Genomic DNA, 12,755 nt, shown 5'->3' with positions numbered 1-12,755 from the left:
CATCCAAGTAAATGCAACAAATTCAGTGACTTTGTTGAGGAAATCCATCAAGGTCTGTCTTCCCCAAATATAAACACCTCTAGTTCCCCTTCGCAATTAGGTCCCAACAACAGTGTCTCCTGACAGACAACAAACTACATGAACTCAAAGACTGAGCAGAAAATCATCATTTGTTTTAATTAAATGTTGAACTCCTGAGGTCACCATGGCAGAGTGACAAGGGAGGTCTCAGGAGAATATTTAGATGGTCCTGAGCTCGGGGCTGGGTCTGGGGAGGGATTCAGATCTCTGTACCACATCCACTGGACTTCTATCCCTGGCATGCAGCTTACCTATGCTCCACCCAGTGCCTTCTCTTCTTCCTACTACAGGTGATGGGGATGACAGAAAACCATGGAAGGGATCTAAGTGTGTCCCTCTGCTTCTCTTTCTTATGTCTAAAATAAAACATGGAGAATTACTTAATAAATCATCTGGAAGATGCAAACAAGAGGTAGATCAGGCTGTAGGGTAGACAGTGTCTCAGACAGACCAGAAAAGCCATAGAAATTTCCGAAGATTCTCCTACCACTTCTCACTTTTCTCACGCCACAGTTGGATTTTTGCTTGGCCATCAGTGTATATAAATGATAGTTCAATTCAGTTCAGTTCAGTCGCTTAGTCGTGTCCAACTCTTTGCGACCCCATGGACTGCAACACACCAGGTTTCCCTGTCCATCACCAACTCCCAAGCTTGCTCGAACTCATGTCCATTGAGTCAGTGATGCCATCCAACTATCTCAACCTCTGTCATTCCCTTCTCCTCCCGCCTTCAATCTTTCCCAACATTTGGGTCTTTTCAAATGAGTCAGTTCTTCACATCAGGGGGCCAAAATATTGGAGTTTCAGCTTCAGCATCAGTCCTTCCAATGAATATTCAGGACTGATTTTCTGTAGGATGGACTGGTTGGATCTCCTTGCAGTCCAAGGGACTCTCAAGAGTCTTCTCCAACACCACACTTCAAAAGCATCAATTCTTTGGCACTCAGCTTTTTTTATAGTCCAACTCTCACATCCATACATGACTACTGGAAAAACCATAGCTTTGACTAGACGGACCTTTGTCAGCAAAGTAATGTCTTTGCTTGTTAATGAATATGTTGTCTAGGTTGGTCATAACTTTTCTTCCAAGGTGCAATCACTCTTCAATTTCATGGCTGCAGTCAACATCTGCAGAGATTTGGGAGCCCAAAAAAATAAAGTCTGTCACTGTTTCCACTCTTTCACCATCTATCTGCCACAAAGTGATGGGACCAGATGCCATGATCTTAGTTTTCTGAATAACTGGGTTTTAAGCCAACTTTTTCACTCTCCTCTTTCACTTTCATCAAGAGGCTCTTTAGTTCTTCACTTTTTGTTTTGGCAGCTGCCAAGTTATCTTGATGCTTTGAACTGTGATGTTGGAGAAGACTCTTGAGAGTCCCTTGGACTGCAAGGAGCTCAAACCAGTCAATCCTACAGGAAATCAGTCCTGAATATTCATTGGAAAGACCGTTGCTGAAGCTGAAGCTCCAATACTTTGGCCACCTGATGTGAAGAACTGACTCATTGGAAAAGACCCTGATGCTGGGAAAGATTGAAGGTGAAGAAGGGAACAACAGGGGATGAGATGGTTGGATGACATCACAGACTATGGACATGAGTTTGAGTAAGCTCTGGGAGTTGGTGAAAGACAGGGAAGTGTGACATGCTATGGTCCACGGGGTTGCAAAAGGTCAGACATGACTGAGCAACTGAACTGAACTGAGCAGCAAAGACTCATAGAAACCACCACTGAAAAGAGACTAGATGGTGTGGATAGCTGTCCTCTCAAGACTGATAGTGTTAGATAGACACAATTATGCAGAAAAGGAGTGTCATGGGGAAAAAGGAAATAAAAAAAGAAAGAAAAATGTTACATTATGCCAAAGAAAATTCTTATGTGTTTTGTGATGCTATCGGCTAAAAATGTCTGGGGTGTGTGTTTAATTGCCAAGTGGTGTCTGACTCTTTGCAATCCCATGGACTGCAGTCTGCCAGGCTCTTCTGTCCATGGGATTTCCCAGGCATTCTTGGGAGTCAGTTGCCAGTTCCTTCTCCAGGGGATCTTCCCAACTCAGAGGTCAAACCCACATCTCTGGAATTATGGGTTCCTATTCCTTGCAGAAAACCCCCAGAGATATTTTTCCAACCAGAGCCAAGGCTGAGGCTGAATCAGTCCTTGTAGTTCTTACTATGATTACAAGATACTCCTCAGCCACAATCATCAAGAAACTTTGGGAAAACAAGGTTTATTGCTCACACGTCCTATAGGGTAAAGAGTATACCTGAGCCACACAAGAAGGTCAGGGGTACAGAAGAGGGAGAGACAGAGAATGGACCTGAGGTTCTGCTTTTACTGGGGTCAAGAGTGAGGTCCCAAGGTTTTCACAGTTTCACTCTTTATTGGTGAGTTTAAAACAGAAGAGAGAAAATTAAAGTACAAGGAAAGAAAAGCAGGGACAATCAGCAGATAATTTATTTACAGGACCAGAGCTTTCTAAAATTTCACAGGCTGATATCCTGGTTCTTTACCTAGTCATGTCACTGGTGATATGTTTATTTGAGATGAATGTTTTTATTTTTTTAATTTTATTTTATTTTTAAACTTTACAATATTGTATTAGTTTTGCCAAATATCAAAATGAATCCGCCACAGGTATACCTGTCTTCCCCATCCTGAACCCTCCTCCCTCCTCCCTCCCCATACCCTCCCTCTGGGTCGTCCCAGTGCACCAGCCCCAAGCATCCAGTATCGTGCATCGAACCTGGACTGGCGACTCGTTTCATATATGATATTATACATGTTTCAGTGCCATTCTCCCAAATCTCCCCACCCTCTCCCTCTCCCACAGAGTCCATAAGACTGATCTATATATCAGTGTCTCTTTGCTGTCTCGTATACAGGGTTATTGTTACCATCATTATAAATTCCATATATATGCGTTAGCATACTGTATTGGTGTTTTTCTTTCTAGCTTACTTCACTCTGTACAATAGGCTCCAGTTTCATCCATCTCATTAGAACTGATTCAACTGTATTCTTTTTAATGGCTGAGTAATACTCCATTGTGTATATGTACCACTGCTTTCTTATCCATTCATCTGCTGATGGGCATCTAGGTTGCTTCCATGTCCTGACTATTATAAACAGTGCTGCGAGGAACATTGGGGTACACGTGTCTCTTTCCCTTCTGGTTTCCTCAGTGTGTATGCCCAGCAGTGGGATTGCTGGATCATAAGGCAGTTCTACTTCCAGTTTTTTAAGGAATCTCCACACTGTTCTCCATAGTGGCTGTACTAGTTTGCATTCCCACCAACAGTGTAAGAGGGTTCCCTTTTCTCCACACCCTCTCCAGCATTTATTGCTTGTAGACTTTTGGATCACAGCCATTCTGACTGGCATGAAATGGTACCTCATAGTGGTTTTGATTTGCATTTCTCTGATAATGAGTGATGTTGAGCATCTTTTCATGTGTTTGTTAGCCATCTGCATGTCTTCTTTGGAGAAATGTCTATTTAGTTCTTTGGCCCATTTTTTGATTGGGTCATTTATTTTTCTGGAGTTGAGCTGTAGGTGTTGTTTGTATATTTTTGAGATTAGTTGTTTGTCAGTTGCTTCATTTGCTATTATTTTCTCCCATTCTGAAGGCTGCCTTTTCACCTTGCTAATAGTTTCCTTTGTTGTGCAGAAGCTTTTAAGTTTAATTAGGTCCCATTTGTTTATTTTTGCTTTTATTTCCAATATTCTGGGAGGTGGGTCATAGAGGATCCTGCTGTGATGTATGTCGGAGAGTGTTTTGCCTATGTTCTCCTCTAGGAGTTTTATAGTTTCTGGTCTTATGTTTAGATGAATGTTTTTATTTTTTAATTAATTTTATTGGAGTATACATAGGTGATTTACAATGCTGTGTTAGTTTCTGCTGTGCAGCAAAGTGAATCAGTTATATATATATATATATATATATATATATATATATCCACTTTTTTAAAAAATTGCTTTTCCCATATTGGTCATCACAGAGTATTTAGTAGATTTCCCTGTGCTATAGTAGGTCCTTTAAGTTATGTATTTTACATATGCGGTGTTTAGCCACTCAGTCATGTCTGACTCTTTGCGACCCCATGGACTGTAGCCCACCAGGCTCCTTGTCCATGGGATTCTCCAGGGAAGAATACTGGAGTGGGTTGCCATTTCCTTCTCCAGGGGATCTTCCCAACCCAGGGATCAAACCCATGTCTCCCACATTGTAGACAGATTCTTTACCATCTGACCACCAGGGAAGCCCATTTTACATATAGCACTGTGTATATGTCAATCCTGATTTCAGATGTGCACAGCAGTGAACATCAACTTACAGCAAGCAGTAGTGAGCAGTAGTTAGAAACAAGGTCTTAGTTTCCCAGACCAGGAGTCCTAATCACTGAGCCACATGGGGCCAGCAGTTAGAGCCAGGATCCCTAGTCTTTGCCTGCCTCATCAAGAACAAATTCAGGAGAGGAGGCAGAAGGTAAAGTAAAAAGTTTATTGAAAAGTACTTGCAGAAAGGGGCACAGACGAGGTCAGAGAGAGAGTCGCTCCTTTGGGAAGTTTTAATCCTTTATAAGGGGGCAGTTTTCTGGGTCTTTGTCCTCTCTGAGGCCAGTCATCTTGCTTTGTCCCCCGCCCGTGTTAATCTGTTTCAGGACCCTCCCCTGGGGTGAGCATGCACACCTTTACCAAGATAGATCTCAAAGTGAAGGCTTCTGGGAAGAGCAAGACTCATTATGGCCTGGAATTATTCTCTGACTTTTGACTCTAGGGAGCCTTTCTGCACATGTATAGTGTCTTCCTTGTCCCAAAAAAGAAGGAAGGGGAGATCCCTCAATCCTTTACTCAGACAGAGTTTTTGCCTCTCTTTGTCCTTGCCTTGATTATTCCCTTGACATGTTTACAGGAGACAAAGACTGGCTATTTACCCTGTTTCTGTGTTACTTCCATTTTGGAGAACAAATGGGAGGCTTGCTCATTGTAAATTTCTCAACTGGAGCCCACCTATCTGTTGCCTCAGGAAATGCAAAGGGAGGCTGGCTATGATGTCCAACTTGGAGCCTCTCTACCTCCTATCTCAATCCCAGTCTCTCAGTGTATCCCTACCCCCACTTTCCCCCTTGGTAATCATATGGTTGTTCTATATTTAGTTTATAAAATAACCTCCATAATGTTCTCCATAAAGGCTATACCAATTTACATTCCTACCAACAGTATAGAAGGGTTTCTTTTTCTCCATGCCCTCTCCAGCACTGACTGTTTGTAAATTTTTGATAATGGCCATTCTGACCACTCTGAGGTAATATCTTATTTTTGTTTTATTTGAAGGAGATGAATATTTTTAAAGCGTATGCTTCAGCAATCAAAACCCAATGCCAGGCACTTACACTATAATCAAAAAAGCTACCTGTCAGGTGCTTACACTACAGTGTGATTCTAGCATCTGGAATTGACCTAGTACTAACATATCAGAGGGCTTCCCTGGGTAGCTCAGCTGGTAAAGAACCCTCCTGCAATGTAGGATACCCCGGTTCGATTCCTGGGTTGGGAAGTTCCCCCAGAGAAGTCATAGGCTACCCATTCCAGTATTCTTGGGCTTCCCTGGTGGCTCAGTGGGTAAAGAACTTGCCCGCAGTGCAGGAGACCTGAGTTCCATCCTTGGGTTGGGAAGATCCCCTGGAGGAGGATGTGGCAACCCACTCCAGTATTCTTGCCTGGAGAATCCCCATGGACAGAGGAACCTGGTGGGCTACAGTCCACGGGGTCGCAAAGAGTCAGACACAACTTAGCAACCCAGCATATACATTTCCCAATATAGGCTTCCTAAGTGACTCAGTGGTAAAGAATCTGCCTGCAGTGCAGGAGACGCTGGTTCAATCCCTGGGTCAGGAAGATCCCCTAGAGAAGGAATTGACTACCCACTCCCATATTTTGCCTGGGAAATCCTATGGACAGAGGAGCCTGGTGGGCTACAGTCCATGGGGTGGTAAAAGAGTCAGACAAGACTTAGTGACCAAAACAAACAACATTTAGAAAACAATTGCTGTAAATAGCTTGGCTTTTAGAGAAAGCTTTTGGTAAACAATTAAAATAGTTGTTGACCCTAATATTTTATGAGCAGGGAACAGGCTACAAATACAGTACCTCTGAAAGAAGTCACGTGCTCCAATGCCTGCTTCATTTAATGTCACTGGGGACAACCCCCCCAAAAGAAGAACAAGGGGACATAGAAAACAATGGTCAGGAGATCCTCTCCCAAAGAACATAACCAGTATCTAGTTAGGGATCTTCCCCAGCTGTCAGGAGGTTAAGATGTGATGCCTGCCCCCAAAGCATTCCAGCATTACCATTGACAAGTTTCTGTGAAATGTACCCCATGCTTCACTTTCAACTTAGACTCTTAATGGCTAGTACCCAGTTTCTGCTCCACCATTAAATATGTGATGAAAGAAGGAAGATGATGGTCCAAGAGGAGCCACATCAGGACTGATGAAGAAGACCACACATTCCTGGTGATCTTGGACTCTGTGCTGCCTTCAGTGACTAAATGAGAGTTTGGGTAGCCTCACTTGGAAAGAGTCAAGTATGTGTTACATGTGAGAGTCTCTCATATCATTTCTCTTAAGAAAGAAATATTTAGTCACCCTGCCTCTCCTCTAGGCAGCTAGATTTATGTGAGGATTCTGGCCAACACAATGGTAAAGAAAATGATGTAAATCTCTCCCAGATTGGCCCCTAAAATATCCCGCAAGATTCTGCACACTGTCTCCCTTCACTGTGTGACACATTCATGCTCAGTCATTCAGTCGTGTCCAACACTGGGCGATCACATGGACTGTAGCCCACCAGGCTCCTCTGTCCATGAGGATTCTCCAGGCAAGAATACCGGAGTGGGTTGCCATTTTCTTCTCCAGGGGATCTTCCCGACCCAGGGATCTAACCCACTGCTCTTGTGTCTCCTGCATTGGCAGGTGGATTCTTTATCACTGAGCCACCTGGTAAGCCTCAGTGTGTGAAAGTCAGATGCAGAAGGATCTGTGAAAGTCTGTAAGGCCTTATGATGCAGAATACCCAAATATGACAGAAGCATGGGTCTACATTTTGCACCTAATATCTCTTTCCTTTGTTGTTGTTGTTCAGTCGCTAAGTCATGTCCAACTCTTTGTGACCCTATGAACTGCAGCACACCAGGCTTCCTTGTCCTACAGTATCTCCCAGAGCTTCTCTAACTCATGTCCATTGAGTCAGTGATGCCGTCCAACCATCTCTTCCTCTGTTGTCCTTTCATGTCTAAATGACGACATGAAACAAAGCCCCCATGCACTGAAATCAGGATGTGAATGAGAAGTAAACAAATTGTGTTAAGTTCCTGTGGTATTTTTATTGCAGTAACTAACTTTATGGGCATTTATTAATTCAATATAACATGGATTTTGATGTGCACTGCCTCTGCTATCTATAATTTAGAGCATGAAAACCTTCAGAAAACCCTACAACTATCTAATTAAAGTAGAAAAAAATGTAGATCAATCCCTAGACAATATAGTAAGAAAACTAGATTAAGTAGCAAATATGCCTAATTTCTCTCTCTTCACTCTTGTGCCTGGTAGTTGAATGACCATTAGTATTTTATCTTTTAACTCAGTTGTCTCTCCTGCAAATTTTCAAAAATGATAATTCATGGTATTTTGACCAAAATCTCTCTGAAAGTAGTTTACCTCTTGGTAACCATCTATGCTAATCACTACTGTGCTAATTACACATGAAGCACTCAATAACTAATTTTTGGTTGTATAGATGAAGAAATGGGGGGGAAAAGTTACTATTTCATATAGTCCTTAGCAAAATACACCTAATTTAGAATCTTATTAAATATTATGATACAATATACCCTTATCAATGTTGTAGTGGAAAGGAAAAGAGAAGAATGAATTTTTTTTCTTTCCCTTTCCTAAGAACAGAAAAGATAAACAGAACAGTGAGTAGGCCTGAACATTCGAAGGTTTTTTTTTTTACTTTAACTCCTTCAAACTCTGCATGTCTGTAACTCAGTTTGCTTTTCTGCTCCCCTAACTCTGCAAGAGCTACATTTTACACCTAATATCTCTTTTCCTTGTTGTTGTTGTTCAGTTGCTAAGTCATGTCCAACTCTTTGTGACCCTATGAACTGCTTCCTTGTCCCACAGTATCTCCCAGAGCTTCTCTAACTCATGTCCATTGAATCAGTGATGCCATCCAACCATGTCTTCCTCTGTTGCCCCTTCTCCTCCTGCCCTCAATCTTTCCCAGCATCAGAGTCTTTTCCAATGAGTTGGCTCATCACATCATGTGGCCAAATTATTGGAGCTTCAGCTCCAGCATCAGTCCCTCTAGTAAATATTCATGGTTGATTTCCTTTAGGATTGACTGGCTTGGTATCCTTGCTGTCCAAGGGACTCTCAAGAGCCTTCTCCAGCACCACAATTTGAAAGCATCAGTTCTTCAGTGCTCGGCTTTCTTTATGGTCTGGCTCTCACATTCATACATAACTACTGGAAAAACCATAGCTTTGACTCTGCAGACCTTTATCAGCAAAGTGATGTCTCTGCTTTTTAGTACACTGTCTAGGTTTGTCATACTTTTTCTTCCAAGGAGCAAGCATCTTTTAATTTCCCCTTGTAGTTCTTCTGTTTTGCATATCAGAAAAAAGGCTGCCAAGCTACTGAACTGCAGACTCAATAACTGGGTTTCTGACTCCAGCCTATGACTATTTTTGAAACAATGCAAGAAGGAGACACCATCCTAACACCTTTGTTCTCCATCACTGACTCTTGACTGCAAGCCCTCATCTTATATAAGCCCCTAGACTTCTCATGGAGACGGGGCACAGTTCCTGAGGCACGAGCCTACCCTGTTTCCCTCTTGGCAGACTAAGAATTAAAGCCACCTTTCTATTTCCTCCAAACTCAGTCTCCATATTTTTTATTTGACTTCAGTGGGCAGAGACAGCCAAGATGTAAGCCAGCAACATGAATATCTGATTCATGTGATTGATTTGATATTGTTCTTAAATGTCACTGAAATAAAGGAAACCAGACTGTAAATTATTGTATCATTTTATTTTCTAATCTTTCAACCCCACCCCCACCCCCACAGACTTCTGAGCAGGAAGTACAGTATTTTTGTCTCAAATCTACCCTAGCCCTCCAGCTGAGTATTGGAGATCCCAGGAATTTTTCAGAGTTGTCAGTTTCTTTTTAAGAATGAGAAGAGGTTGAGAACCAAATTCACTCTAATATTGCTATTCCTACTTATAGCCACAGGGGGGCACCGTTGACATGTCAACAACGAAGCATTTCTTTACTCCTTGCAGTAAGGCTATCCTGTTTAGACTCCTTGGCTGCAGTCTTGATGTCCCACAGTCTGCCTTTGAGGTCATACCTTTCATGGTTAACACCCTCATGCTCAGAGTACACCCCGAACACACCAAATGGCTATGTGCTAAGAGGCTCCCAAACTCCACTTTATGATCTGTGGAAATGTAGTTTTGCTCCCTTAACAATGTTTAGGTCTTTGTTTTGAACATTGATCACCAGCATAGACTCTCTTTCCTCCAGATAATTTAATTCCAGGAAACTTGTTGCTTTCTCTTGTCGCTGAATCTTGATTTAAATCTGCCTTGTTCCTAGAGAGCGGTGTTCAGCGGTTTCAGATCTTTCTCAAAAGACTCTGTGTTCCTCATGTAAGTGTGACTAACCTGAGTGGCCTTGACAGATCAACTTTCTCCCCCTCCTCTTGTTCTTTGTACACCCCCTTCTAATACAACTGGACCACAGTTAGCAAAGTGACTCTTCACAGACCTTCTCAGTTAAACTGAAAAAAAAATCTATATCCCTCCATTTTATTTATTTTTTTCTCTCAGTTTTATTGAGATATAATTGACATATAGCACTGTATAAGTTGAAGGCACACAGCAATGACTTGACTTACATATACTGTGAAATGATTACTACAAAATTTTAGTTAACATCCAACATCTCATATAGATAGCCAAAAAAATGAAAAACAATTTTTCTTTGCAATGAGAACTTTTAGGATTCTTTTTCTGAGCAGCTTTCAAATACAACACAGAGCAGTATTAACTATAGTCATCATGTTGTACATTGCACCTCCAATACTTATTTATAACTGGAAGTTTGGACATTTATACCCCACCAATTTAAAACTCCTTTAGTTTATGCCACTTCATTCTATCCACTCAAGACAGCGCTCAAAGATTTCTACTAAGTACCTTTGCAATGCTATGATTACTTTACAGCTGAGTTGTGTCTGCCTTTCAAGACCAGGCTCTTTGAGTTACCCTGTTCCTCCATTCTCTTTATCTACACGTAGATTCACCCCAAAGCCTGTCTTGGTACCACTGTGTCTCGTTCATTGAACTACTTGCACTGGGCTTGACAATTCTGAGAAACTGTGGTCCTCTTAACCTTAATCATCTACAAAAGACTCTTATGAAAATTAAATATTATCATGCATAAAAACTGGAATATTGCAAGCATTCAAAATATTTGAGCTTTTAATTTCATTAATATTACTATAATTATTATCAGTATATCTGGACATTGTAATTATTAGTATCATATTAGGCAAGAGGTGTTGAAGTTGGCCCTTCTGTCTTCTGAGGAACAGTAGGAGATGATGGTGGAAAAATTATTTGGGCAGCCATGAGATAGAGAGAAGTCCTATCAAAGGACATTTATCAAATGACAAATACTGAATCACATCTGTGGCTCTGGCTTGAGAAAATGAGAGCCCGGTCTGGGGGTATGAAGAGCACTATCTTGCAGAGATGTCATTTTTCCTTTCAGACTGTTATTGAGTGTGGCTTTCTTTGGAAGAATCTGCCCCTGGAGCCCAATATCAGCATTGATTTGCAGTTATTTTTATCCCCATAGGGTGGAGCAGTGGATCTCCATTCCTGTTACCAGCTTAATATCAAATTCTTTCATAACTTTGAAAGCTGCCCCTACAGCATCATGTCACATCTCTTCACCTGTCTGCCCTGTAGGACTTCACTCTGTCTCCAGCCCACCGGGTGGTATCCTATACTGCAGGGACTGTATAACTGTCCTTCAGGTGATCCTAAGTTTTCAGACTCAAACATTTGGAGCTGTGCCAATAATTACCTCTTGTCACTCAGAGCTACACCCTCCCATCCAAACATCTTGTGATGCTGGGGCTTAGACTCTAGGACTCTGGGTCAGCTGGATCCCTCTCAGCTTTTACCTACAGAGAGCAACAGACAAAGACTGGAAGGTGGAGGCGGTGGGGGGTGAGGTGGGATACTTGTTCCTTCCCCTTTCATCAGTATCCCTCAGCAATGACTCTTCATTCTGGCATTGAAATTGGTTTTAGCTTCCAGGATTGGTTGGTTGGTTGCTTTGGATTTTGTTTGGGTTAGAGTTTCAGAATTCCCAGAATCAAGTCAGCCTCTCTAAACTCCTTCAGAGATACCAGCATCAGGATAGAGTCCTTGCTCAGAGGTCTCTGTCCCAGCTCTAAGGGCACCTCCGCGGAGCCCTTGTGACACGAGTACCAGTCAGAGGCTGCTCCCCTCCTCAGAGCTGCGAAACCCAGTTCAGCAAGCCCACCGCCAACCTGCTGGCTCCTAATGACCCAACAATTCCCAAGTATAAGGTTCTTCCCTCAGGTACTATCCCTGTGTTACTTCAGCATCCTCTCTTTTTCCCTCTTTTTTTTTTTTTTTTTAATTTTCATGTGTGAGTCGGACACGACGGAAGTGACTTAGCAGCAGTCCAATACTTATTTAATCAAGTGCTTACTTTAAATTCTCTAAAGGTAATCTGTGAGATTTATTTTCTCCTGAATGAACCCACTTTTATCCACAAACGTGACACTTCGCTCTATCTTTTCACCTTCAACTAGAGCTCTTGAGATGAATCAACAGATAAGACCTGCCTTTCAGTTCACTGCATGTGCCGCTTAAACCCACGGGGACATGGCCAATTTACTGTCCTGATTCCCCAATTTCTTACTCCATTCATATCCACTCTCCCCCCACCTCAAACTATTTCCTCATTCTCTAGACTCCCTGAGGGCAGTGAGGCTGTTGAGGACATAGTAAGAGGTTAGCACTGATTTATTATTATTATGAGTGCTCTTTTCCTATGGTCCTGCAGGTTCTTTGTCACAGGACTCTGTCTTTTCTGAGAACTCATCCCTCTCATAATAGGAGATACAGGCAGGAAATATCCATGGAAATCCAGAAGGACAAAACACAGGCAAGGGTGGGACATTTCTGTAGAAAGACACCAGGCTCTAGAGCCTGGATTTTAATGTCTGCTCTGTCATATATCTGCTATATGTATATATATATGATCTCCAGTAGTTTTTTCTCTTAAAATCATATTTTTTTTATACTATGTAAAATGGAAGTAGTAGTAGTAGTAGTAGCTACATGAATGTTGTGAAGATTAAATTGTTTCACTGTAACTGCCCAGGACCAAAGCAGTTGCCCAAGAAAAATGAGTTTCTTCCTCTTGCCTACCCTCTCCTGAGCCAGGCAAGAACAAAGGAAGAAACCAGGGTCAGGCTTTTCTCTAGCTCATGCCTGGGAAAAATCACTGAGAAGGAAGGACAGATAGAATTCTAAATCTGTTTTATAAAT

The sequence above is a fragment of the Bos grunniens genome, chromosome 15 (genome assembly GCF_055505025.1).
Source record: "Bos grunniens cultivar Pamir isolate PY7600 chromosome 15, Bosgru_T2T1.0, whole genome shotgun sequence".
Lineage (NCBI taxonomy): Eukaryota > Metazoa > Chordata > Mammalia > Artiodactyla > Bovidae > Bos > Bos grunniens.
The sequence above is the reverse complement of the archived record's forward strand: the minus strand, read 5'-3'. Positions refer to the sequence as shown.